The sequence below is a fragment of the Rhinopithecus roxellana genome, chromosome 3 (assembly GCF_007565055.1).
Source record: "Rhinopithecus roxellana isolate Shanxi Qingling chromosome 3, ASM756505v1, whole genome shotgun sequence".
In the NCBI taxonomy this organism is placed as follows: Eukaryota; Metazoa; Chordata; class Mammalia; order Primates; family Cercopithecidae; genus Rhinopithecus; species Rhinopithecus roxellana.
Genome location: NC_044551.1, coordinates 133982429 through 134009232, shown reverse-complemented (window position 1 = coordinate 134009232; position 26804 = coordinate 133982429). Strand labels below are relative to the sequence as shown.

The window sequence follows — 26804 nt, the reverse complement described above, 5'->3', positions numbered from 1 at the left end:
TCATTTAATCTTCACCACTTAAACAGATGCTCTTATTATCATAATCAGTATTTACTTTCTTAAGGTCACACAACTAATAGGTAGTAGATTTGGAATTGTGTACAAGCAAACTGACTCTACAGCCTAAAACCTTAATTTCTCTATACTGCTTCCGCATACCTAATGATTTATGAAACATGATCTTACAACTCTGTGGGGCTAAGTATATCATTGTTTATTATCAAATTTTTCTTGATGACGGAATAATGATAAAGTAGACTCCATTTGTTGAGTGCCTGCTTAGGGCCATGCACTATGGTAAGCCCTACTGTAAAATTCCCAAGTGTTTAAGGGATGAGACAATTAAGTGGTGAAATTAGGGGTTAAATCTATGCCTTCTGGCGGGTGTTGGAGTTCTGCCCCCGCAAAAGGAACTATTTAGGTTCCTGATAACATTCCAGTTTTGGATTCAAAATTCTGAAAAAATGCAGCTATGGTCCTAACAACATCCCTGTATAATTCTGGCAAATTTACTTTTGCTTAAGAATGTCTGATATGAGTTCTGTTACAGTTATAAAAAAAAAAGCTTTGATTAAAATGGTGGTCATTTTGGTGTATGAATATGAGGTCCCTGAGGCTTGAAGAGTTGAAGAGTTTAAATGACTTTAACTAAGATCACCCAAACTAAACAATGGAAGTAGGAATAGATAACTTTTAGGCTTATTTCCTTTCTGCTGCAACAATTTACTCCTCATGTCTGGTTTTGCACCTTTTCTTAGATCACCTGTGTGAGAAGATCACAGTACAAACCATAAATCCTTAATTTTTTTCTTCCATAGCGCGTTTCTGAGTGGTGGCCCAATGAGTCTTATGAGCAAATAGAAGGAAGGACTGCTGCTAGTGTGTTTTCAAGAGTCGTGCATAGCCCTCCAGGAATCATTGTCTAGACCTCACGAGCTTGTTGTGAAGAGATAAATAAAATAGCAGATGCCAAGTGCTTGGCAAATAGGAAGCACAAGGTTCAGTAAATGGTGGCGATTACTGTATTGTCCTAATGGCAATAGGAGGAGGGAAGTGAGAGGGAAGAGCAAAGCTCCATACTAACTCAGATGACTCCCAGGTTTCAAAGATATCATTTGAGTATAGAAAATATTTGGTTAGTATGTAAAGAAAAGTGAACTTTTCAAAAGTCAGTATCAGTCATTTTTATAGCTCTTGTGTTTATGAGGTTTATCAACTCATATCAACAGGTTCAAATCAATCTGACTTGCACATGCTGCGTGCATACTGAGAACCAGGTGATGTGCAGATTTATTGTTGGAGAGCTGTTTCCAGTAACTTAGTGCCAAGAAATATTGTTATTATCATGTAGAGGGGTGGAACTCTGTATACAAAATGCTGAGGCACAGGAGACATTTATTTTTCTGTCTGTTGTTCTGTCTGTCTATATCTATCCTCTCTCTCTCTGGCTAAATTAACTTTCTATTTTTTAAAGGAATTAAAAGGCTTTAATTAAAAATCATGACTAGATAATAAAGTGTAGAAATAGAAAATTTACGAACTATTAAAAACTGGAATCACTGTTCAGAACAGATGGATCATGAATGGTGGTGAACAGCAGAAAGATATTATGGATGAATCTACATTATTTTAGCTGCTCCCCATGCCACCTGTCTCAGAGGAAAGCCTGACATTTATTAGATATTGAACTAGACTAATGCTGGCAGCAGATCGAGTGATTGTACTCTGCTATCAGTAGATCCTTCCACTGGGTTCAAAATTTTGATCTGCACCCCACACTTCGGAGGGATCTCCTTGATTTGGGTGCCTTGATGTCTGAAATTATTCAGCCAATCAAATGATTTGGAATGGTGAGTTTATGAGAAGTAGTTGGAGCAGATGCATCCAAACCTGCACTGAATCCAGTGTCGCCATGAGTCGTGGGAAAATAAGCCTGTTGCATTGCCCACTGGTGCAGCTTAGTCAACTCTAGAGGTGATCCCTCCAGATAAGCATTGAAGCACATGGACAGGGTGGTGTGGGGAAAGCTCACGCTGTTGCTGCTTGTGATATACTTGTCCTTACCACCTGCAAAGATGACCAGAGAACTCAATAATGGCTTGGGCTGGTAAGGGATAGTCATGCCCTTCCTGGGGTACTGGGAGAGACTCCAGCATGACTATGCATGTCTGTTTGACACACTCAATTATGGATTGCAGAGTGTTAGCAATAGTGATGGCCCACTCAGTTGAGTTGGGAGCATATCCTCTGTCAGCTGCACCTGAGCCTCTACACTCTCTCATATTTCCTTGATTTTGCAACCACCTTTTCCAATAAAAGGGTCACACTGATTAGGATGATCAAGGGTCTACTGGCACCTGTGCTATTGGTTATAAAGCTGCTGATGTCCTCTTCCAGTTTGTCAGTTATCATAGGAAGCCTTTGAAGATGGCATTAGTGAGTCCAGCCAAAGTGATAACTTTCTCAGGACAATTTTCTAATTTCTTTATTGAAAAACATCCATTTGCAAAGTTGGGGGCATTACCCTATATGACACTAGATGGTATAAGTGAATTTAACATAAATTATTTATATTATTAGATATTACTTAACTGTGACTGCATGCATCATAATGCTGTGTTTACCTGATGAACCACCACCATGCCCAGCTATCTGTTTTTTTTTTTTTTTGAGACAACGTCTCACTCCATTGTCCAGGTTGGAGTGCAGTAGCATGATCTCAGCTCACTGCAACCTCTGCCTCCAAGTTCAAGTGATTCTACTGCCTCAAACCTCCTGAGTAGCTGGGATTAGAAAGGCGTGTACCACCATGCCCGGCTATTTTTTGTAGTTTTAGTAGAGATGGGGTTCCACCATGTTGGCCAGGCTGGTCTCGAACTCCTGGACTCAAGTGATCTGCCTGCCTCGGCCTCTCAAAGTGCTGGGATTACAGATGTGACCCACCGCGCCCAGCCCTAATTTTGTGTTTTTAGTAGAGATGGGGTTTCACGATGTTGGCCAGGCTAGTCTTGAACTCCTGACCTCAGGAGACCCATCTGCCTTGGCCTCACAAAGTGCTGGCATTATATTCATGAACCACCACGTCTGGCCTAGTGTTTATGTTTTGACTTTTATTGTTTGTCACCTATTCATCTTGATCATGCTATTTCTTATCCCAACATTTGGGATATCAGTTCTAACACAATCTTGATATGTAACCTCTTTAAAAATATATACATGTAGGCTGGGCGTGGTGGCTTACCCCTGTAATCCCAGCACTTTGGGAGGCCGAGGCAGGAGAATCACTTGAGGCCAGGAGTTCAAGACCAGCCTGGCCAACATAGCGAAACCCTGTCTCTACTAAAAATAAAAAAATTAGCCAGGTGTGGTGGCACATGCCTGTAATCCCAGCTACTCAGGAGGCTGAGGCAGGAGAATTGCTTGAATCTGGAGGCAGTGGTTGCAGCGATCCGAGATCGCACCACTGCACTCCAACCTGGGTAATAGAGTGAGACTTTGTTTCAAAACAAACAAACAAACAAAAATATATATATACACACACACATACACACACACACACACACACAGAGACAGAGAGAGAGAGAGAGAGAGAGAAGCCCGCCTCAGAAAATATTTTAAAAATAAAATTATAAAAATAGGACAAATGTTAAAAGTGAATTCAAAATTTAACTGTTATTAGGATTTTAATGTTATCCACTCCAGTTATTTGGAAACAATTTAAAATGTATACTTATAACAAACATATCCATATTTGTTGCATCAATAAATACAAAGTTTAAGTATTATAATTGTCTTCATTCTTTATTATTTCTTTTTGAGACAGAGTCTCCTTCTGTCGCCCTGGCTTGAGTGCAGTGGTACCATCTCTGCTCACTGCAAACTCTACCTCTCAGGTTCAAGCAATTCTCCTGCCTCAGCCTCCTGAGTAGCTGGAATTACAGGAGTTCCCCATCATACCCGGCTAATTTTTGTATTTTTTTTTAGTAGAGACAGGGTTTCACCATGTTGGCCAGGTTGGTCTCGACTCCTGACCTCAGGTGATCCGTCCGCCTCGGCCTCCCAAAGTGCTGGGATTACAGGCATGAGCCACCATGTCTGGCCTGTCTTTATTCTTTAACAGTAGTTACAATTAATATTCTAAACACAGTCATAAATTTTATCTAGTGGACCAGTGATAATATACTAAAACCTTCCCCCACTAGTAGACATTGGGGTGCTTCAAATTGTTCATAGTGTAATGCTATACCTTCATATATGTAACTTTTTCAGTATTTTGACTGATTTCATTAGGCTAGATTCCAAGGACTGGGCCTGCCTTTGACAAGGTATTTGTCAAATTGCTTTCTAGAAGAATTATACTCATTTATGTTGTCATCAAGAATGAATGGGATAGTAAGTTCACTATACTTTCACCAGCATGTTAGATATTTATTTACTTATTTATTTTTGTAGTTCTATATGTCAAATGGTACTTGCTTTAATCTACATTTTCTGGTTACAAGAAAGTTCTTACATTCTCAAATCTGTATTTGATAATTCTGTTTCCTTTAAATGTCAATTATCTGTTTAAACCCTTATCCATGTATCTGTCATATTATTAGTGACTTTTCTATCAGAAGTTTGAATGTTTCACATGCATCCTTCACATGCATAAAAATAAAATCAAGTCATTAAACCAATACTACATTTGTTGGAAAATTTCTCAGTTTAACTTTAAAATTTTTTTATATTCACATTTTAAATGTTATGGTACTATTTACTGATATTTTCCTTTGTGCATTTTTTACATATTCAAAGAATTGAAAATAATTTCTTTGTTGGAGGTTTGATAAATATCAATATAATTTTCTTTTCTCTTTGACTTAATTTTCAGTAAAATCTACTTTTTAACACATCTGGAATTTGTTTCAGGCTATGATGTGAAGCGAATATATTTGAATTTTGAATAATTTACCATGCAGTGACCCAGCTGCCTGATTTCCCTTACAAGTTGCCAAATGCCCACTGAAAGAAGAATGTTCTTATATTTTGTGTTCATTGAGATAACATTGGTTACTTTATTAAGCATGCCAGAGTTTTTTTTACTGAGAAATCTATGCCTCACTTCATTTGTTTTCAAAAAGTTGAATGATCAGAAGGGTATAATTTAATACAATATTATTTTGTATATTTTGTGTTACCCTATTTATTACAAGAGTACACTTAAACTACTGCAGGTACTTTTGGATTTTTAGAAGTATTTTAGCCTACAATTGTTCATATATGTATTTTTTAATGTTCTAGGTGAACTTAGATATAAAAATCTGAGTTTGAAGTATGTCCCAATGACTGATTCGTTATGTGATTTTACACAAAGTTTAATCTTCTGAGTCTGTTTTCTCTCCAGACAATAGGGATAATGTAACCTACATTATGAGGCAATGATAATAATTCAATGAAAAAATATATGTAAAATGATCAGAAGATGGCCTGATAAAGAAGAAACCTCACAGATGCATTATTTTCTTCTCATGTTGTTATGGTATATGCTATCGGTCATCTGAACTGGTGAAAGAGAACCAATGCTCCTAGTAAAATCCACAGGGACAATTTTTGACTTTGAAATATGTCTCCTTTAAATTTTGAATATAGTTATTTCTGATCTTTAGGGAATTTAAACAACATAATGAAAGTATAGAGCTAATACCTAATTCTAGGCTCTTTTAATTTTTTCTTATGTTCAACTACATGCTAAGAAAAGATAACTCATTTTAAAACTTCCCTAAGGCAGAAATGATGGTAAGTGTTTGAACTTCAAAGGGTTTGCCTAGTCAGATGAGGACTGTATGCTTAGTAAAAGTAAACAGATAGGAAAGAGACCAATAAGAACAGTAATTAAATAATGTATGTAGCTCAAATGTCTAATTATGATATTTGCCTTAAAAAAATCTACCTAGGATTTCTGTTTAGTTATCTATTAATGTGATTTTAGAGACATGGGAAAGACTCCTATCACAATCTATCCAGCTTGCCATCCATAAAATCTGACACACATACCTGTGTTATAACACATGTCTCATTGTGTCCAGTGATCTTTTTTACTAATTTGTAGCCTGCTAAACAGGGCTTTATAAAGACAGAGGACAGGTCTTGTACTTCTTTGCAGTGATCCTGATGATCATTAGGATTCTCTATAAAACTTTCATGTCAGAAATTCAGTATTCCTATATTTAGGGCTTTTGTACCATTGTGCATGAGATTATAATTACTGTTGTCTAAAACTTTATATAGCATCTTGGACAAGGATTTGTCAGGTTGGGGCCTGCGGGAGGACAAGAACATAAGAGACTAGATACTGAACTAATAATGATGCAAATAAGTTGATTTAGCTGAATTCTTTAAAAAGCAGAGCCTGAGGTACAGATTAAGATGCTATTATTTTATTTAGAAGATTTAAGCCCACTGAAGTATAGATGAAAAACAGAAGCAAAGCGAGGAAGTTGAAGAGAAATTTAATGCCTTATGTTACAACACTGGTCACCATTGCATGATGAGTCACTAAGATACTGCCAGATGCATAGTGCATGTGTTCACACAACACATAGAACTTCTTCGGAAGTGTGATAAGAATGAGTCATTCCTAGGAGAGGGAAAGGAGGAGAAATGTGTGTTCCCAGCTTTCTCCCATCTCGAGTTACCTATTGGTCAAATCTTATGCAGAGTGTTTTACCCCTACACTGATGGCTTGTATAACCTGGCTTGTCAGTGCCATTCAGAGAGATCCCTTGTATTATGGACTGTTTCATCCAAGTCCAAAGGTAAACCAGTGATCATAATATGAATGCAGACTTGACCAGAAAAGAGAGAGCAGAAAAGGTGGTCAAGAGAATCTGAGAAAGCATACAAAGTTTGTTTCCTAAAATGTAAGAGATGTGGACATTAAGGAAGTTGGGAGCATTGAAAACTACAGTTGTAGGGTGATAAAAGTAATACTTTTTTGCTGTATTGGTCAGGTCAAGGGTTGCTATATGCAAAACTAATGCATCCCAAATTACAGTGGTTTAAATCACTAAGAGCTCTATTTCTTGCTTCTGTCTCAGTTAAGTATGGGTTGAGGGAACTCAAATTCCTTTGACTTAGTGACTCTGCCATTTCTAGGATTCCTAGGATCCAGAATGCCTCTAGTGTATCCTCTGCATCTGGCTGCCAGGCCAGGGAAAATAATGACAGCATGGGGGATTGCCTGGGGATTTTTTATGTGCCTTATTGTGAAGCATCACACAACCCCACCTAACAGCAGGGGAGACTGAGGAATGTAGTCTACTAGTATACCCAGAAGGACGAAAGGAGGGCTTGTGAACAGTTAGTAGTTTGTGTCAGATATCCTAACCATGTGAAGTGTTTGCTGTAGGAGAATGTTGCACAGTGGTGGTATGCTTTGACCTTAATCTCCTTAAGTAATGAAGTAAAGACTCATTTTCATCAGATGCCACTCTTTTCCCCTCTGCAAAATTTTTCTAAGTTTTCCCATAACATCACCATCTTGCTTTTGCTTTTTCCGGAAAAATGTAATCAACCTGAGGAATCAATTCTACTCTAGCTTCCAAGACAAACCTTCACCTTAGGGTATTTATATTACCATCTGTGAAGGTACTCATGGAATCAGCCCTCCAGACTCACAGAAGCTGGGCTTCCCAAATGAAACTACTACTTTCCAATGCATGGACTCACCATCTTTGCAAGGTAATTTAGCAAACTTTATATAAGCTATGCCTTAGCCTGAGACTTTTCACAGTCACTGCACTCTTTGATAATTTCATCCCTAACTTTTCTCTCAATGAAAAGGCAATTTACTGACTTTTACCAAGAAAATTACCTTGCTTATTCCTCTGTCATTGCCTGTAAAAGACAGCTGGGAACAAAATGGTGAGGCAATTAATAAAGTTCTTCTTAATTTCTCTCTTCACAGAATCCTGGTACAACAACTGCCTATAAACACTTGCCCAGTCTGAGATCAAGCTACTAATTGCAGTAGTCACAATAGGAGGTATCTTCACTATAAAAAAAAAGTATGAAAATTTTGAGTATATTTACTGTGAGAATGCTTTGCAAAGACTTGACAAAAAAGTATTTCACATTGTAGTAGTCCTGGAGCATGAGTCACCAGGTAGTAATCAAGTTGTCCTTTTGAATCAGAATGAAGACCATCAATTTCAAATTAGTTTTTTTATGTCATGAATGGAATGAGGAAGAGATACCATAGCTCTCTTTTCAGAGAGAATCAGATATACTTTCCAGATACACTTGGGACACTGTAATCCTTGGCACAGGTTACATCCATGTTCTCAAAAAGGAGTTTGCATCATTTTTGCAGAACGTGCTCATGGCTCTCATATTAAAGTCTGTTCTGTGGAGATACATCCAGAAGTTCAGCATAAATACACTGATTTTCAAAAACCTTGGAATTATCCTGCTTATACCTTTTATTATCTGGAAAAATTATTCCAAGTAATTGGATCTTGGTTTCCTCATTTGTAAAATGAAAATATTGTTATTTACCCCATAAGGATATTAAATTGATAAGATAACACACATGAGAATGATCAGCAGAGTGTCTGGCATAGACACTTTGCCTTAGAAGTATTGAAATGATATTTGAAGTTTGACATTGTTGATGCTGATTGACTGCCTCTTTCACTGCATTAGTTCTCTCTGGTCTTCTCTGGGATTGCCATCAAGAATTTTAAAATTTATCCTTAGTCTGAGCAGAGAGAAAGAAATTCATATGCCATATTTTTGCTTTTGATTTGAACTTATAGATTCAGACCTTCCTTCTAGACATATATCCATGTTTTTGAAGATGTTCCCATCTCTAAATGACTTCTTTCCTAATTGTGTTTGTGTATTATACCCTGATCTCCTGATCCTGTTCTTCACTGTGGCTGCTAAACTCTAAAATCTCTAGTATAGAAGTCCTCCCTTACCTGCACAGGTTATGTTCCAAAACCCTCAGTGGATGCCTGAAACTGATTAGTACCAAACCCTATATATACCATAATTTTTCCTATATATATGTACCTATGATAAAGTTTAATTTATAAATTAGGCACAGTAAGAGATTAACACAGTAATTCAAAATAAAATAAAGCAATTTTAACAATCTATTGCATTGAAAATTATGTGAATGTGGTCTCTTTCTCTGTCTTTTAAAATACTTTAGTATTTTTGGACTGAGGTTGACTGTGAGTAACTGAAACCACAGAAAGAAAAATCATGGATAGGTGGGGAATGCTATAATATAACTCATTCTGCAAACTCTCAAACCCTTGCTTGAATCTCACTAAGAAATTTTAAAACAACTTTCTTTGCAAAAGTGAAAACACAGGTAATAATGAAGCCAAAATAAAGTAAAAGGTACACAGCCCAGTCCTGAGCTATAGATAAGCAAGGCATCTAATTATTAATCTGATGTGAAATGATACTGGCCCCTAAAGATCCTGTTATGGATATTTTATGGATCATTTTGAAACTAGTGTTCTTGCTGCTTATTTTTCCTCCTGATGAGGAAGGAAGTAAAAATAATCACATGCTATGGCTTTGTGAAGAACTTTAAGGGAAAGTAAAACATGAGTTCTTCTCATTTTTTCCTTCTAGGTTCTAATTCTTTTCACATTTAACTGGGGAATCAATGAAATTCAGCCCTTTTGACTCTCCATAAACATGGGATAAGTGGTGAAAACTGAACACCATGATGAGAGACTCCAGACCTAGATTACTTAATTAGTGTTTTGTCTTGGGCAAAGCCTTAAATCTCTGTTTCCCAGTTTTCTTACTTATTAAATGGAGTAATAGCTTCCTTACATCACTAGGATATTTTGAGAAGCAAAATGTTATTTTTAGACAAATATAAAATGTTGCAAATAGGGGATACTCTCCCACCCTCTCTATTATACTAACGCTAACATATTCAATTATAAATATCAGCATAACTTAATTTTATAAAACTTAATATAAATAAAAATCTTATGGAAAGTGCACATTATTTTTCTCACTGTAGTCGTTCATGACACTTGTCAAATTATCATCTCAGCACAACTGTAACTTATTAACCAGGTACATTGTAATTCTTCGTCAATGTGCTTACTGTGGAAATTTACTTAGAGCAATTTGATAAAGAGCTGTGCTAATTCAATTATTGAATTTCATGCTTTATATTTAAAGTCTATAAACAAAAATTACCAAAAAGTACTTAAGTTATTGCATTACTTTAATGCTCTGAATAGCATTTGTACTTGAGATCGGTAGGCAGCATATTTAAGTGATGTGTTCATGAAAGTGAAATATTAAAAACAGCTTAAGAAAATCTCCCATCTGGCAGTTAAAATTGATCAGAAATCTACTCTTCAGCATTATTTTGAAAATAGCATGCGTTTTTAATTAAAACTGTTCATTCAATTTATTAATGTAAGTAAAACCTCCCATCTGATCATGTTTAACTTGAGAAAGTGGTTTTCTAAAACCCCTTTTATGCATTGAATGATACAATTTTCAATAAAGAATAGTTATAAAATATGTCAGACATTTATTTGCTATTAATCTTTTTTGTCCTTAATTTCACAATTGATCTATGAACATGCTTGCTTAAAAATATTTGATGAAGTCATGGTCTTAATTCTTATTTTATTTTAAATCTAAGTGAGCTACAAAGGATCTAAGATAAAAATCTTCAATAAATCATGTTAAGATATACTTTATGTTAGTTAAGTTAAATTAAGTTTCAATGGGCAAGATATAAGCAGATTATTAAGGTTAAAATTTCTCACAGCGAGAAATAAAAGCAAATTATCAAATGCTTTTATTCAGTTGCTGTGTTCATTACATACATTATTGAAATTAATCCTATTAAGAATCCTGTTTCTCCACAAAAGGAGTTCAGCTCAGGCCATTGGACTTCGAATCACAGGCATTTCATCCCTTCCCTACTTGTCCTGGCTATGGGAGGTTTATATGAACGACTCTGCTGGATTCTCTCCAGGAAGCTCAGTACCTGGATTAGATGCCATGATAATTCCCAGACATGGTTGCTTGTCAAAGGGATTATTAAGGCTATGAACTAATACCTTATAAAAATGGAAAACAAATTTCTTTAACATGTTAACTATTCTGGGTAAATGTCTATATCCTTCATGTTTTACACTGGTTAAACATCATGCCAACCATCTTAGATCAAAAGTAGATAATTTCTCTGTATGTTCAGGTACACAATATTATTTCTGATGTGTTAATAGTAATGGCTCTCCTTTCCAAGTGAATTTTTAAAATACATAGATAGTTTATTTGTGATTGAGACTTCTAGATTTTAGAATGAAAGTCAACAGGTGTGGGAGATATTTCTGCAACCCACTTAGTGATTAATGGAAGCATACCACGTCACCAGTAAATGAAAGTCAATGGGCTTAATTATTGTCAGCCTTCTTGAATGATTATATTTTACATAAATATAAAAAATCTAATATATATTATATGTATAAGTTATAACATAGTATATATTCATATATTATCTATTATATGATATATATTATATAAATATAAATATATAAATATAATCATTCAAGAACTTACAGTTAAGTCCAAAGTCATGACCTTTATGTTTGGCTGTTGTTATTAGATTCTTAGCCTCGTTTCACAGGGTTTGGGATAAATGTGTTTGGAGGATCTTTCAGGTTATGTCTCTCCTTGTAAATAAATCTATAGTCATTAGCTGCAGAGTGTCTGTATCTTCCACTGGCACCTTATATAATTATAGATATATTTTACTTTTCAAGTTTTCCAGTGTGCTTGTTTCATACACAATCAATAGCCATGTTCCCCAGCAAGGGAACAAGGAAAGGTTGAAAACTGGTTCTACCAACAGCTCAGCTTGTAAAACCATGAATGCTATCTGTGCTGTTTTTCAGCCTATATCTATGATTTGTATCTCTGAAACTTTCACTTACATATTTCTTATCTTATCAACAGCATTTCTCAAAATTATCTTATTTCCAATGATTTATCCAAGAATTGTATTGCTACTGCTGTTTCCAACCTTTTCAACAAAAAATTTTATTAGCTCTAAATATGTTTCCTTGAAAATAAATTCCAGAGTGTTGTTTTAAGTTACTTATTTACCATGATTTTGAGTTTTAACAAAAATAATTTATTAGAACTTATAAACCTGCATGCAAGACAAAATGAATTTTAAATGTGTGAGAAAGTCAAAGGAAAGGGAGAGTAAAAATTTAAAAAGTAAAATCCAGCCAAATTGAGGTTGGTACATAAAATATTTGCCCTGAAGTTCTATACACGTGCTAAAGGTAGACCACAAATTCAACTTTAAGCTTTTTAGAAACCAATCAAAAGTGGGAAATGTAATCAATATCTCCAAGGTATAAGGAAATGAGTTGCTTCGAAGATGCATATTAACTATTCATGAAACTAAGGTTAAGAAACAAATTTTTATACATTTTTATGTTGGAAGAAAGAAAAATTGAAAACATGTATGACAGAGTAAGGAGTTTCTAAATATTTCCCAAAATTCTAAATATTGGGAAATGCTATCTTGCCATGGTACAATCTAATAAAAGGTATTTTTGTGGGAAGGTAGTATTTATAATATGTGATCCAGTCATAGTACCCTTTGATGGTCCAGCTGGTACAAGGAGAGATTTCAGAATCTCTGAAATTCTGCAGAAGAAGTGAGGAGCAACATCTCTGCAAATGGTCCCAAAGCTTCAACTTCAGCTACCTCAAAATAGAACTTCATTTCAGCTTACATTCGTCTGATCCTTCTTGGAAACTGATGGCATCATTGCTCCTAAGTACAAGGTTCTCCATTCTCTCACTGGTTTTATTAAGAAAATCTTACAACCATGGATAAGAAATACTTAGGTAGAGAAGAGTGGAGATTATTATTTACTCATCTCTGTGACTCCAGGGTTGCTAGTGAGATGCAAGGGCACACAATAGGTGCTGATACATGTTGCTTTCCTACAAACTCTGAAATTAACTATTTTAATGTAGGCAAATAACTTCACCTATAAAAGAGGGATAATGATACTAACCCTGGTGGAACAAGATAAATTAATACACATTGGTTATTAACAAGCACTTAATAAATATTTGCTGGATCAAGGAATGAAGTCTAACGCACTATGCAATGTAAAAGATGAGAAATTAGTAAATTATCTCAATACTGCCACAATAAATATTTTAGTATTGGATTTCCAAGGCGATATTGAAAAAGAGAGTATCATGTTGAATACAGGAAAATGTATTACTTTGTAGAAGAGTTACATATACAGATAATTAACTTACATATAGAGGTAGACTATTAAGTGCTAATATTCTCAGTAACACTATTTTAATAAATAATCTAAAATATAAGAATATGCATTTTCCCCATGATATGTAATATAGGCATATTTTTATTTTGAATGAGGATAAAAAGCAATTTGCAAGTTTTTTTTCAATTACACAGACTTTCCTTCAAAAAACGTATATCACCATAGATCTAAATTCTAGTATGAATGGACTACATATTTTTGATAATTCTCTCTAAATATTTTTTCTCTGTACAGATATTTTGACTGATATCAAGTAATAGGAAATTTAAGATTATATTACCTAACATAGTAGATGGTGAATAAATTTTGTCCATTAACTGACAATCAGTTGATTAACAAACACTTGATTTCTAAATATACTTAAATATTTCTAGTCTAATCTTACCATCACATAATCATGTTTCTTATTGAATAATTTATCTACTTCTAAATGTAACTCTTCTACAAAATAATACATTTTCCTCTATTCAGCATGGTACCATCTTCTTCAATATTGCCTTGGAAATCCAGTCCCCAGTATTTGTTCTTATATCGTTTTATATTGCATAACTTAATGCTGAGCTGTAGATTTCCAAACTGGCCACCATATGTATGATGATACATATAGCTGATCATTTAAAGGGCTATATGTATGTGTATGCTTAATAACAATATATACTGTAGTAGTTTTGGTGAACTTTCATCCATGCAAAATACCAAGTTGTCTTCTACTATTGTGTTTCTTCCTGGTCCACCATTTCTGATGGGAGGATTTTTGGATATTTTGGTTTTGTTCTCGAGAAATATATACCTTTTCTTCTAGCTCTTCTGCTATTTTCTTCCTATTCCTCTTAACATAAGTTTTTTAAAAAGATATCTACATTTTACATTTTATTATCTAACACTGTCTATTTCAATATGATCTCCAGTCTACTACTTTCCAATTTGTGATTTAAGTTAACAGAAATCAACTCCACCAAACATAACGCAGAAATTATTGATCTTTTTGAGCCATCTGTATGTTTTTTGACTTTATAAATTCAATTGGAAAATTTTTAATTTTTATAACTAATTATATAATTAAAAATTTAGTTTCAACTTAAAAATTGAAGTAAATTTTTACTTATTTATAACACTGACTTATTCAAAAGTGATGGTTTGGATATTGAATTCATCAGGTATTGTGTTGGTTATTAACTTGTTCAGTATTTCCAATTTTTCACCATTCAGGCCCATGCTGTTACATCACTTTCAGGTCCTGCTGTGCTTGCAGGAAGGGGGACATGAAACTATTTCCACTCAATGAATTCCTAGCAAAAGTAATGTGTGTCAATTCGGAGCCTTACCAGTGCAGAATCTTCTAGAGTTATACTCTCTGGGGCAGTAGTTGATAACATTTAATATGATGGCTCACTGTCAGAACCTCGATCCTTGAATTAGTTCATTGATCAGAGCTCCCCAGCCCCCGCCCCCGCTAATTGTATCCTGAACAAAAATTAACTTCCTTTATTTTAAGCCATTGAGGGATCTTTTTTTTTTTTTTTTTTTTTTTTTTTTTTTTTTTTTTAAACTACAGCATAACCCAATTTAAAGAGACTGATACAGGGAATGCTTGGTTTTGAAATTTTCTGGGTAATGTTAAAAAATATTTGAGATTGCAGCAAGCACTGCCAGTGTTCTACTCAGACCCCTGCAGATCCCATTTACAATCCCTGCACACCATTTTCTCACTTTTCATGTGTTTTCGCATCTAACAGCATGCACTTGCAATTCTCTTCAGAGGATTGCCCTCGAGTTACTGGAGTTACTTAGGAGCACATAAGCTAATGATTGACTGACTCATGAAATCCCAGCTTTCTTACATCCAGAGAGGACAATCTTATGATAAACTTACATCCCAGAATTTCCTTGCAAGATCAGTCTGAAGTTACCCTATGTGGGAGCTTGCATGAAATCTTCCATTACTTAACTGCTTCTTGTTTCTATACTCTGCATCCTGACTCCCTTCTAGGTTTCTCCTAGAAGGAAGTCTTCCTTAATAAATCACTTGCATATGTGGCTTATGTTAGAGTCTGTTTCTGGGAAGTCCTGTCTAAGACTAGGAATGGAATATACAATATGTAATTTCATAATAATGTTGAAGAGAATATGTTTGGCTGGATTTTAAAATACAATGGTATGTAAAAATGACATAAAACTTTAGAAGGTTGATTTTGAACTTTTAACCATTTAAGCTAGGAATTTTATCATGTTTAACTTGCTATTCTTCAGCAGATCAGAATATGTTGCTGCTTAATTTTTCTTAGTAACACATGCTTTTTTTATAATCATTACATCATTTCTCCACGTTGGGTGGTGGGTTTTAATTATTCTATCTGTTCGTTGTCCTCAAGCATCTTCAGACCCTGGAAAACATAACGAGATATACATGCGATTGGGTCAAAGCCTGTGATCACATAACAGACCATAGTTCACTAGCCACACAAAAGTGAAATCTACCAATTAACTCTCATTACTGTAGTGCTCTAATGAATTGTTGTAATTGACCATTGATAATGATGGCATAGAAAAATAAAGGGGGAAAACACTTCTTTCTTCTGATTATGTTTTCTGGTGTCAGTTCTTAAATGTCCTTAATTTTATTTATCCTTTTGGCTATGATATTCTGCATGCTAACTTCCATGGCATACAATTCTGATTTTGATTTTCTCTTTGTTTTACTTCTGAAATTATATTGAGATCCAATTATATATATTTTAGGAGATAAAATGTTTTTGCAATTTATAAATGCAGAATTTCTTCTAAAGCAGAGTACTTTATCTTATTCTAGGTTAATAGGGTCTGTGTAGACAGAATAGATTACCACAAGTATCCTTTGTTTGAATGTGTGTCAACCTCTGAAGAAATAATGAGTATTCTCTTGGGACATGTACCTTGTCATGATGTGGGGATCTTTGAACTATACTTGGTTGGTCAAGTAAAAAAGAAATTTTCAAGATTTCATGTATATTCTAATTAGTGAAGTAGAATGCCTAAAAATTTAGTTACCCCTTATCTCTTTATTATCTGTTCTCTCCATTTTCCCTCCTTAGATTACTTCTTGAGATAACTTATATGTATGTTTGATGAGCAAAAATAAAAGTTACAAGCAAATCTTTAGGTGCCATAAATTTTATAGAGATAGAAGAGAAACATACCTACCATTTATGCCTCTGAGATAGAGATAGACAATCATATTAGCCCATTTTCATTTTCACACTGCTACTGAGACTGTAATTTATAAAGAAAGTAAGTTTAATTTTTTCACAGTTCCACATGGCTGAGGAGGCCTCAGGAAGCTTACAATCATGGTGTCAGGTGAAGGAGAAGCAAGAGCCTTCTTCACAAAGTGGAAGCAGAAAGAGAGAGAGCACGAGGGGGGAACTGTCACACTTTTAAACCATCAGATCTCATTAGAACTCACTCACTGTCATGAGAATAGCACGTGGGAAATCCTCCCACATGATCCAATCACCTCCCACCAGGCCCCTCTTTCAATCTGTGGGGATTAGAATTTCACTTGAGATTTGAGTAAAGACAAAGAGCCAAACCATATCAACAATAAATGATGTATGTGAGTATAGTAAACACTTGGAAAGTAATATGACATTATTTAATTTTAACATATACATGTATCTTTTGACTTAGCCTCTTCATTTTAAAGAATTTTTGTAAAAAAGTGATAATACATAAAACATATACAATGAGATTTATTTTACCATTGGTTATAATGGCAAAAACCTGGACATAATCTAGATATCTGCAAATAGATGAATGGTACATGGTTGCAGAAGTTAAGGTACAATTTTAACTGGGAATATTTTGTAGCTATTAGTATGAATGAGTGAAATTAATATATCCTGATCTGAAAATATGCACTTGATATAGAAAAGAGCAGTTGTAGAAAAATGGGTATCACATGAACCAATTTTCGTTAAGAGAAAAATCCCTCCATATTATTATAAGCATGGAGGCATATCTCAAATAATGCACACTAAAATTTTAACATTGGATAACTCAGGTAGCAGAGCTGGGGAAGTGTTGTCTAATAACATTTTAATGTGTTTGTATTATTTAGCATGATACGGCATGTGCACATTTCTTTTGATAAAGTGTTTTAAAGAAGAGTGAGGAATAAAGATAAATAAATGTATCTGCCTCTTTTATTTGGGAAGTTCTTTTATGATAAAATTATTCTTTCTAGGCTAAGTATATCTATTTTTCTCAAAGGTTTCTATTTTTGACTTTTGACAACAGATTTCATTTGGAGTATAAATGTAGAAAGACCCATTTCAGACCTTATTTAAATGCAGCACCCACAAATGTAATATATGATGTAGGAAGATGGAACTAGCTATGCAAAGATGGCCAAATAAGTTTCTGTTTTCCATGTTATTAGGCAGAGGTTGCTCCTCAACTCTATGAATCCACCTTCAAAGAAATAAAGAACACAGATTATCCAAGTGGTTAATTCATAGACATCCCTAATGTTCACCAATACTTCTGGATCTCTGCTTCATGTGGACATGTGAAAAGGATTATGACTTTTCATTCCCTTAAAGTAGGCAAGGGCATCAGAATTACTCTGAATAATGACATGTGAGCTCAGATGCTTGGTATTATTTCCAAGGGAACAAGTAAGAAACTTTCTGTTGTTGTTCATTACGACAGCACAAACTGTTATGCCTGACTAATAACAGTTACTGAACACACTTCAGCTGTCTTTATAACACTTTGATCCTATACACTAGGAGTTGGCAAAGATTCTATACGTAGGAGACCCAATTTTGGAATTACATATGAAATAAAATTTTTTTTAATTCCGTAAAATTCCATTTTTTACCCAATGAGAGTTTGTATAAGGTTGATCGATATAGGTTCATAGCTTGGCTCAGCCAATTACTTGGTAATCTTGTACAAAAACTCCATTTTTCTCAGCCTCAGTTTCCATCACTAAAATGAAAGTATGCATGCCCATGTCACATGGTTATGTGAATTAAATAGCGTAACTTGTGTGACCTAGTGCTTTATTCATAGCGTGTGTTCAAAAACTGCTAGTCATCTGTATAGGAAATCCTTGTGAAATATTTTAAGTGAACTTGAGAGTAGAGAGAAAGATGGCTTTAGGATAAAAAGAGAGAGGCCGTTATTGATATCAGGAATGTCCATTACCCCCAATTTGAGTAGCTTTGCCCATTGAGGCTTGGAAAATGTTGTAGATGAGTATGCCTCCTTTGGAATCTTAGATGTTTAATTTACTTTATGATATTTATTCCATCATGGAAGAAAAGCTAATAATTTCCCTCATACAGCCAAAGTAAATCAATTTACTGAGTTCTATTTAATTCTCTATTTTATTTTAAATTTATTGAAACACGATCCTCTCTCTATTTGAGCCCCTTGTCCATCATCTTCTACCATGCAGGCATTAATCTGAAAGGTAGGCAGAGTACTGTTCTCCTATCTGCTACCTCTCTGCTTCTATACCAAGATAGCATCTACCAAGAGGAATCTGAGCAGATTGCAGAGGAATTGGCACATGCATTCCAGCATGGAAGTCCCAAACACTGAAATTCTGTAGGTAGAAACATACCAGAAAAATGCTAGTAGTACAACTCCCACTTATGAGTGAGAATGTGTGGTGTTTGTATTTTCTGTTCCTGTGTTAGTTTGCTGAGAATGATGGCTTCCAGCTTCATCCGTGTCAAAGTACATGAACTCATTCTTTTTTATGGCTGCATAGTATTCCATGGTATATATATGCCACACTTTCTTTATCCAGTCTATCATTGATGGACATTTGGATAGGTTCTAAGTCGAACAACGAGAATACATGGACATACGGAGGGGGACATCACACACAGGGGTCTGTCAGGGGTTAGGAGGTAAGGGGAAGGGAGAGCATTAGGACAAATACCTAATTCAAGAGGGGCTTAAAACCTAGATGAGAGGTTGATAGGTACAGCAAACCAATATGACACATGATACCTATGTAACAAATCTGCACATTCTGCACATGTATCCCAGAACTTAGAGTAACATTTTTAAAAAATGTAAAAAAATATGCTAGCAGTTATACTTGGAAACGGAGTCAGTCATGTATATCACTCATTCACATTTCAGAGCATGGAGCAATGGGGATAGGAGAGCTATCACCTTAGTAAACTGAGCTGCTTATTTAAATAAATTCATGTACGCCACTGAGAGTTGGAGTTGATGAGCTCAGTAATTTAACTTCCAGCCATGGATCTTGGAAAGATATTTCACTATTACACATTTGGTCAGATTGAGACAAATCAGACTTAAAGGTTATGACATGGTAACTCTGAATGATTACTCCAAGGCAAAGTGTTTCTATTCCTTCTTACCAGGAATTAGTTTAGGAATGGGCAATTCTGGCCATTGATATATGAGAGATAGTCTGGGGGCACTTCTGAAAAACGTTCCCTTGCTCCATCAGTCTTAAAAAGAGACTTAAGATAGTGTCTATCTTCCTGTAAATGTTGTCATGTTTGGATATGATGCCTCAATCTACTGAAGTCACTTTATGACTATGAGTGTATCATTTTGAGGACAAATCTAACACACTGAAATATTTGATGAGATGGCTAAACTTTTTTTGAGACAGAGTCTTGCTCTGTCACCCAGGCTGGAGTGCAATGGTACCATTTTGGCTTACTGCAACTTCTGCCTCCCGGGTTCAAGTGATTTCCCTGCCTCAGCCTCCTGAGTAGCTGAGATTACAGGCATGCACCACCATGCCTGGCTAATTTTTGTATTTTTAGCAGAGATGGGGTTTTTACCATGTTGGTCATGCTGGTCTTGAACTCCTGACCTCGTGATCCACCCACCTCAGCCTCCCAAAGTGCTGGGATTACATGAGATGGCTAAACTTCTGATTATACTGATCCTGGAATTGTATTGCTGCTAGAGACTTCTTGTTATATAAAATGATTTTTTTTATTGTTTAAAACATTTGAGTTAAATTTTTTGTTACTTGTGGCTTTAGGTTTTTTTTTTTTTTTTTTTAGACGACATGTTGCTCTGTCTCCCAGGCTGATGTGCAGTGGCACAATCTCAGCTCACTGCAACCTCCACCTCCCCAGTTCAAGCGATTCTTCTGCCTCAGCCTCCCAAGTAGCTGGGATTACAACCATCTGCCACCATGCCTAGCTAATTTTTTGTATTTTTAGTACAGACGGGGTTTTGCCATGTTGGCCAGGCTGGTCTTGAACTCCTGACCTCAGGTGATCAGCCTGCCTCGACCTACCAAAGTGCTGGGATTACAGGCCACTGTGCCCAGCCCACCTTAGGCACTTAAATTAATACATAGCTAGATTAAAAAGTTGAATTTAAGATTCATAATTATTGAATAATGAAACAAAATTGATTGAATTTTTAATATGCACTTTTCAAAAGATAGCCAATGCTTAAGAACACAGATGTAGCCTATGCTTTCAGATTTTGCAGGTAGGTAATTAAACAATTTATCTGCACTACAACACAGCATCAGTATGCAAGTATATGTCTGACATCATATGAGAAGGATGCCTGATCCAATCTTGTGAGATCAAATAATGCTTTTCAAAGGATAAAACTTCCAGTCTGCAATCAAAATGATGAAGAGATGTTGGCTAAGCATATAGAGCGATAGTTGTAAAGACCTTTTTGTGTGTGGCAAATGACACGAAGTTATTGGCTACTTTAACTGGAAAATCCAGTTGTAGTCTTAGGCCCAGCTACATTGATAGGGTTGATTCATATCATCATGAACAACATGAACAGTTTGGACAACCAGAAAGATGGAATTCCCACTGGAAATGGGAAAGGGAACACAAGTTTTGGTGGAAATATTAAGAAACTCAATTTTGAATGTATTAGTTTTGAGATGCCATTTATATTTTCAGATGGGGAACTCAATGAGATAGTTAGAGATACAAATCTAGAGTTTAGGGAAATTTTCTTGGCTGTAGGTACAAATTTGTGAATTGTTACTGCATAGTATTAAAGATAGTACTGAAGGCAGTGAGGCTGGACAAGATCCCTGTAGGAGTAAGGATAGATAGAAAACAGTAAAAGGTTCAAAGAATGCATTTCTGGGATTCCAACATGGAAGGGTTGGGGAGATAAGAGAAAATACGTAAAGAATATGAAAATGAGCAGCCATAGACGTAGGATACAAATCAGGAGAACATTGTCTTGGAAGCAGATATATGTAAATATAAAAGGTGGAGAGAGGTGGCCGGGCATGATGGCTCATGCTGTAATTGCAGCACTTTGGGAAGCCAAGGCAAGAGGATCACATAAGCCTAGGAGTTTGAGACTAGCCTGGGCAACATGGCGAGATCCCATCTCTACGTAAAATTTTAAAATTAGCTGGATGTGATGGTGTGTGCCTGTGATTTCAACTACTGGGGAGGCTGAGGCAGGAGGATCACTTGGGTCCAGGAGGTTGAGGCCACAGTGAGCCATGTTCATACCACTGCACTCCAGCCTGGGCAACAGAGTGTGACCCTGTATCAGAAAAATAAATTGTAGAGAGAAGAAAAATATTTCCACAGGGCCCTTACACTGGCCTGCACCTATGCCTAAATATTCAGCCTTCTCTCCTGTGTCTGTGGGTGGAATTTACATTTACCATTTACATATTCTTAGAAAAAGCTATCTCCCCCTTCCTAGAATTTTCCTATCTTCTTTGACCTGGAAAAGTTTGACCTAAATAAAGAGGTTATGTTTTATTTGCTAAGTAAAAGTGAGGAGAAAAATGAGCAATACTATAGGAAAATAAGCAAGCAATAACATACTGCTTTTATTTCCTTTTTCCTCAATCCTTCAATCTCAAATTTTGAGGTTGGCTGGGGAACCAAAATCTCTAAAAGGTAATAAGTTGTCCTCCAGATCATGACCCTCTCGCCTCAGCTTCCATAACTACAGGTGTCTTTGCCATCAAATCATTCTAATCTGCTTACAGATATTCATATTTTTTGTAAAGTTCGATAATTAGAACTTGGGAAAGAAAGCTAAATTTTCATCTTCTTGCTTTCATCATAATGCAGTCATGTAACCTTATGTAATATATGGATGTATATGAGATATAGCCAGTTAACAAAAGTCTAGTAATCAGGAGAGCTGAATCCTATACTTGGACGGGTCATTAACAAGATTTCAAATATGGAAGCAAGTAAGCTTTGAATTCTAGAACTCACAGTCCCAATTAGTGCTCAAACTGCCTCTTGGACTCCTGTGATGAAAAAATTAACATTGGAAAGTGATTTGACAATGTTAAAAGCATTGTGCATGTAATCAGTATGGTTATCTATTTACTTTCTTATTTCAAAGATAAACCAGGAACATCTGGATACCCTTACACCGTGGGTACCCTGTTAAAGACTCCTTTCTAAAGGGGTGTGTGTGTGTGTGTGTGTGGGTGTGTGTGCGCGCGCGCCTACCTTTGTAACTGTGTATATGTATAAAACGCTAGTTGTTTTGGATTGATTTGTTAAACCTATTTAGAAAATGTGTTTCTTTCCTAAGCACCCATTGGCCTGATTGTCACTAGATGGCAGAAACAGATCCTACTTCTGTGGGAAAATGAGAGTTCATTTTGCATTCGGGAAGGGCACAAAAAGCTTCCCACAGACAATGTTTACAGGCTTTCTTTATTTTGACATTTCTTCTGAATACATTAATGTTTTTGGAAATTCCCTGTTAGGTCCCCTGCAGGGGTATACTGCAAAGTGATCTTGGCTTACACAGGAAAAAGAATGGCTTGCATTCTGCATTTCAGTTTATAATTTTAGAATGAATACTACTTTATTTAAGGGCAGGGGAGAGTGTGAAGGAGGTGGAGTTAAATACTAAGAAAAATCAAGAAGCTGTGTCACATTACTAAAGCACTGCTGCTGTAATATTTCTTCTGAGCCATGACTTTACTGAGATGACTTTACTATAATTCATTCTCTTTGGGGTAAGAGGAGTTGACAGTCAAGGTGTCAAATATAAATATATTGTACAATTCTCTATGTAAATTTTTGTGCTGGAATTTTTTTTCTCTTTCTTCCTTTCCAAATCAGTTATTGCTTCTGAGCACTATTAGTTTCTCATACAATTAAATGACTGAGATAGTACTTACTTGAAAAGCCAAACCGATGTTCCAGAGGCTTTATGAACAATGTTTTTTCAATGTCCAAACAATCATTGATCTTCAGCTTCTTTGTACACATGCCAATTATGGTATTCCTTAACAATACCTAAATAGAAATGGCTTAATTCAGAGAAAACCATTACAATGTGTTGAGGCTGCAATTGTGGATGAACGATTATGCTTGATGTGTGTGCTCCCATGTATCTTTAAAAACACTTTAAAAATAAACCCATCTTTTAAAAATTACTTTTGTTCCTCTTAGAAAATATTTTTATGTCCATTGGGATCATTTCTGGCCCATGAAAAGGACAGTTTTAGCATTGTATTTACTTGCTTAAAATGCAATTTAAAAATATATGTTTAATGTATTTGTGGTTGTGGGAATTCCAAAGCCATAGGAAGAAATGCTTGGTGAATTCATTTGCATACCAATACCCAGAATGCTTTTCCATGCTCACTGCTATTTAATCTAAGTCAGCTGGTGTCAGAGCCCTGGGAACAAACTGAATGATTTTGACATGCTTCTCTGTGCATGTACTGAGTTCTTTTTCTGCATGCACTGAGTACACAATGAACACTCAAAATTTCATCTCTACTATAAATTTTTTAGAGAAGACTTAGATATTTCTAAATATTTATTTTCTTTTCAATTTTTCTTTAACCCTTTCTATTAAATGTTATTCTAATTATTACTGTAATAAAGTTCTAATTGATAAATGAGTCTAGAACTACTGATTACCTGGAATACATGTTAACTTGAATAACTTGTGACTCAGAACACAAATGGGAGAATTGGAAGAACACATTCATCCATTTTGAAAAAGGTCAAGTTGGAGAGAATAGGATACATTTGAGAAAATCTGCAGATTTGGTGGCTGAGAGCTGATGGGGTCTTATCAATGTCAAAGATTTAGCTGATCTATACTTTTAATGTATTAAGGTGTGGTGATGGCATTGCAAATATGTTTTTTAAGGGTACATATGTTTTTGAGAAGCATTTGGAAATGTTTACAGATTAAATGAGATGCTATCCAGGATTTGCTTTAAAATAACATGGGAGAGGAAGAAGTAAATGGGAGTGTAGATGAAATAAAATTGCCATTTGTTTATAATTGTTGAATCTGGATAATGAATATGTGGAGGTTCATTATATTTATTCTGTCTACTCTAGTAATTTTTGAAAGTGTTTGTAATAAAGATTTTAAAAAGCAGAAATAAAAAATATATCACAAAGTACCTGAGCATTTGAGTTTAGTCTATACTTTCCTTCCAAAAATGGTTTGATTATCTCCTTAGGCATTTTAACACACATATCTATGTGAAAGAAATTTTGTCAATTAATAGATAAGAGAAAAGAATACATGCAAATTTCTCTTGATTTCTGCCCTCCTTCCATCTGCTTCTGTTTGTTACTCTGTCCTTTCTGGATCTGTAATCATATTCTGTCTTCTAGATACGGTTCAGTGGTATTAAAACAGTCTCTTTGATCTTACACAAATTGTTTTGACTTTATGTTCTCTTCTTAACACTCTCTCTTCTTCAGAAGATTCTTTAAAAATGATTTATACTTTCCCTGTTCTCGTCTTGCCCTACCAGCCATACTTGAAAACATAATAGTGAAAAATATACCATAGACTCAAAGAAGAAAATGATGAAATGAACACTCATGTACCAATTATCTGCAAGGAAATAGAATATTTTCAGCAATTTAGAATTTCTAATATGTCTTTCCTTAATCATATCCACCTTGTGCTATATTGTATATATTGCAATAAGGTAGCAACCTTACTGAGGTTTTTGTTTTTGTTTTCCATGGTGGTCTTCATTGGTTTACCACTTTGTATCTATTAATATTATTAAACCTCACTTTTCAGTTTTACCTGCTTGATAGAATTTTAAACATGGAATCATGGTGTTTATCTTGGCTTAGAATATTAGGCCTGACAGACACTGAGTTATATAAATAAAATTTTTAATTTTATAATCTTTCTGGAGATTTTTTCATATTTCTATGTAATCTGTAATGAATGGTCTATTGTCTGTATAACATCAACAGTTATGTCTCTATGTGTTTGTTTTTTAAAATCATTTCCTCAAAGCCCTCAATGGCTCCCTAACCTACTCAGAATAAAATCCAAAGTCTTTGTTTTATGTCCCAAAAGGTCCTCGGCCTCCTTCTGGTATAGGTTTGTTCTCACTCTCTTCTTCTTGCCTCTTTCTCATTGATTTGGCCACATTGGCCACTTCAGTCTTCTCTGAAGATGCCAACTACTATTCTGCCCCAGTGCTTTTGCGCTTGCTGCTATCCCCTGGCTATGACAATTTCCCCTGACATATTTGTGTAAATTGCTTCCTTCTTTCTTCATGTTTTTCGTCAAATGCCACCTTAACTGAATGGCTTTACTTAGCTCCTTATCTAAAATCGCAAATTGTATTGTCACACTATGTCCTCTTTATTCTGCTTTAATCTTTTAATCTACTTATTTATTTTGTGTCTCTTCTCCATTTCTCTCTCCAATATAACAAGGTTAATGAAAGCACAGACCTTTGTGTTTGGTTAATTCTCATAACCTCAGTATTTATAACAATGTTTATCATTTAAAAGTCACTCATTAAAGGCTTATAAAGTGAATAAGAGTGTCAAAAAAAGACACCAGAAGATTCAGAAAATATGTGACATGGTGACTAAGCACAGGAATTTTGAATCAGTCTGCCTGTGTATGACTTTGTCACTCACTAGTTGGACAAATTACTTCATCTGTTAGTATCTCATTTACCGTATTTTTAATCTGAAAATCATGATTGCAATTACCTCATGGTGTTGCTGTAAGGAGTAAGAAAGATGTTACAAAGAAAACCATTGTTCTAAGTGCTAGTTCTCGTGTCTGGTATATAGTAATCACTCAGTAAGTATTTAACCCTTATTATTATTAGCAGCGTAAATCAATGCAACTTATGGATTTCACCATTTCTGTAAGAAATATTTACTGAGTCCCCTACATGCTAGACATTTTGCTGAAGATAGGGGTTACAATAGGACGTAGATCTGCCTTAAAAATTACTTCATGAGAACACAATATAAAGGTATATTTGCTATTTAAATATTTTGAATTAATCTAAAATGTATTAATGAGTGTCCAATACTCAAATACAATTCTAAAGAATAGCATTTTTTTTCTTTTTACATTATACATCTGTAAATAGCAATTCAAATTTCCACCAGGGCTTAGCAAGTTGATATTTATTAAAAATCTCTAACTCTGGCAAAACTCTCCCTTCAG

At 35.2% G+C, this 26804-nt stretch overlaps 1 pseudogene; it reads right to left on the bottom strand.

The window, feature by feature from the left end:
* Positions 1-1629: 1629 nt before the first annotated feature.
* Positions 1630-26804, bottom strand: part of LOC104668101 — a 145136-nt pseudogene continuing 119961 nt past the window's right edge.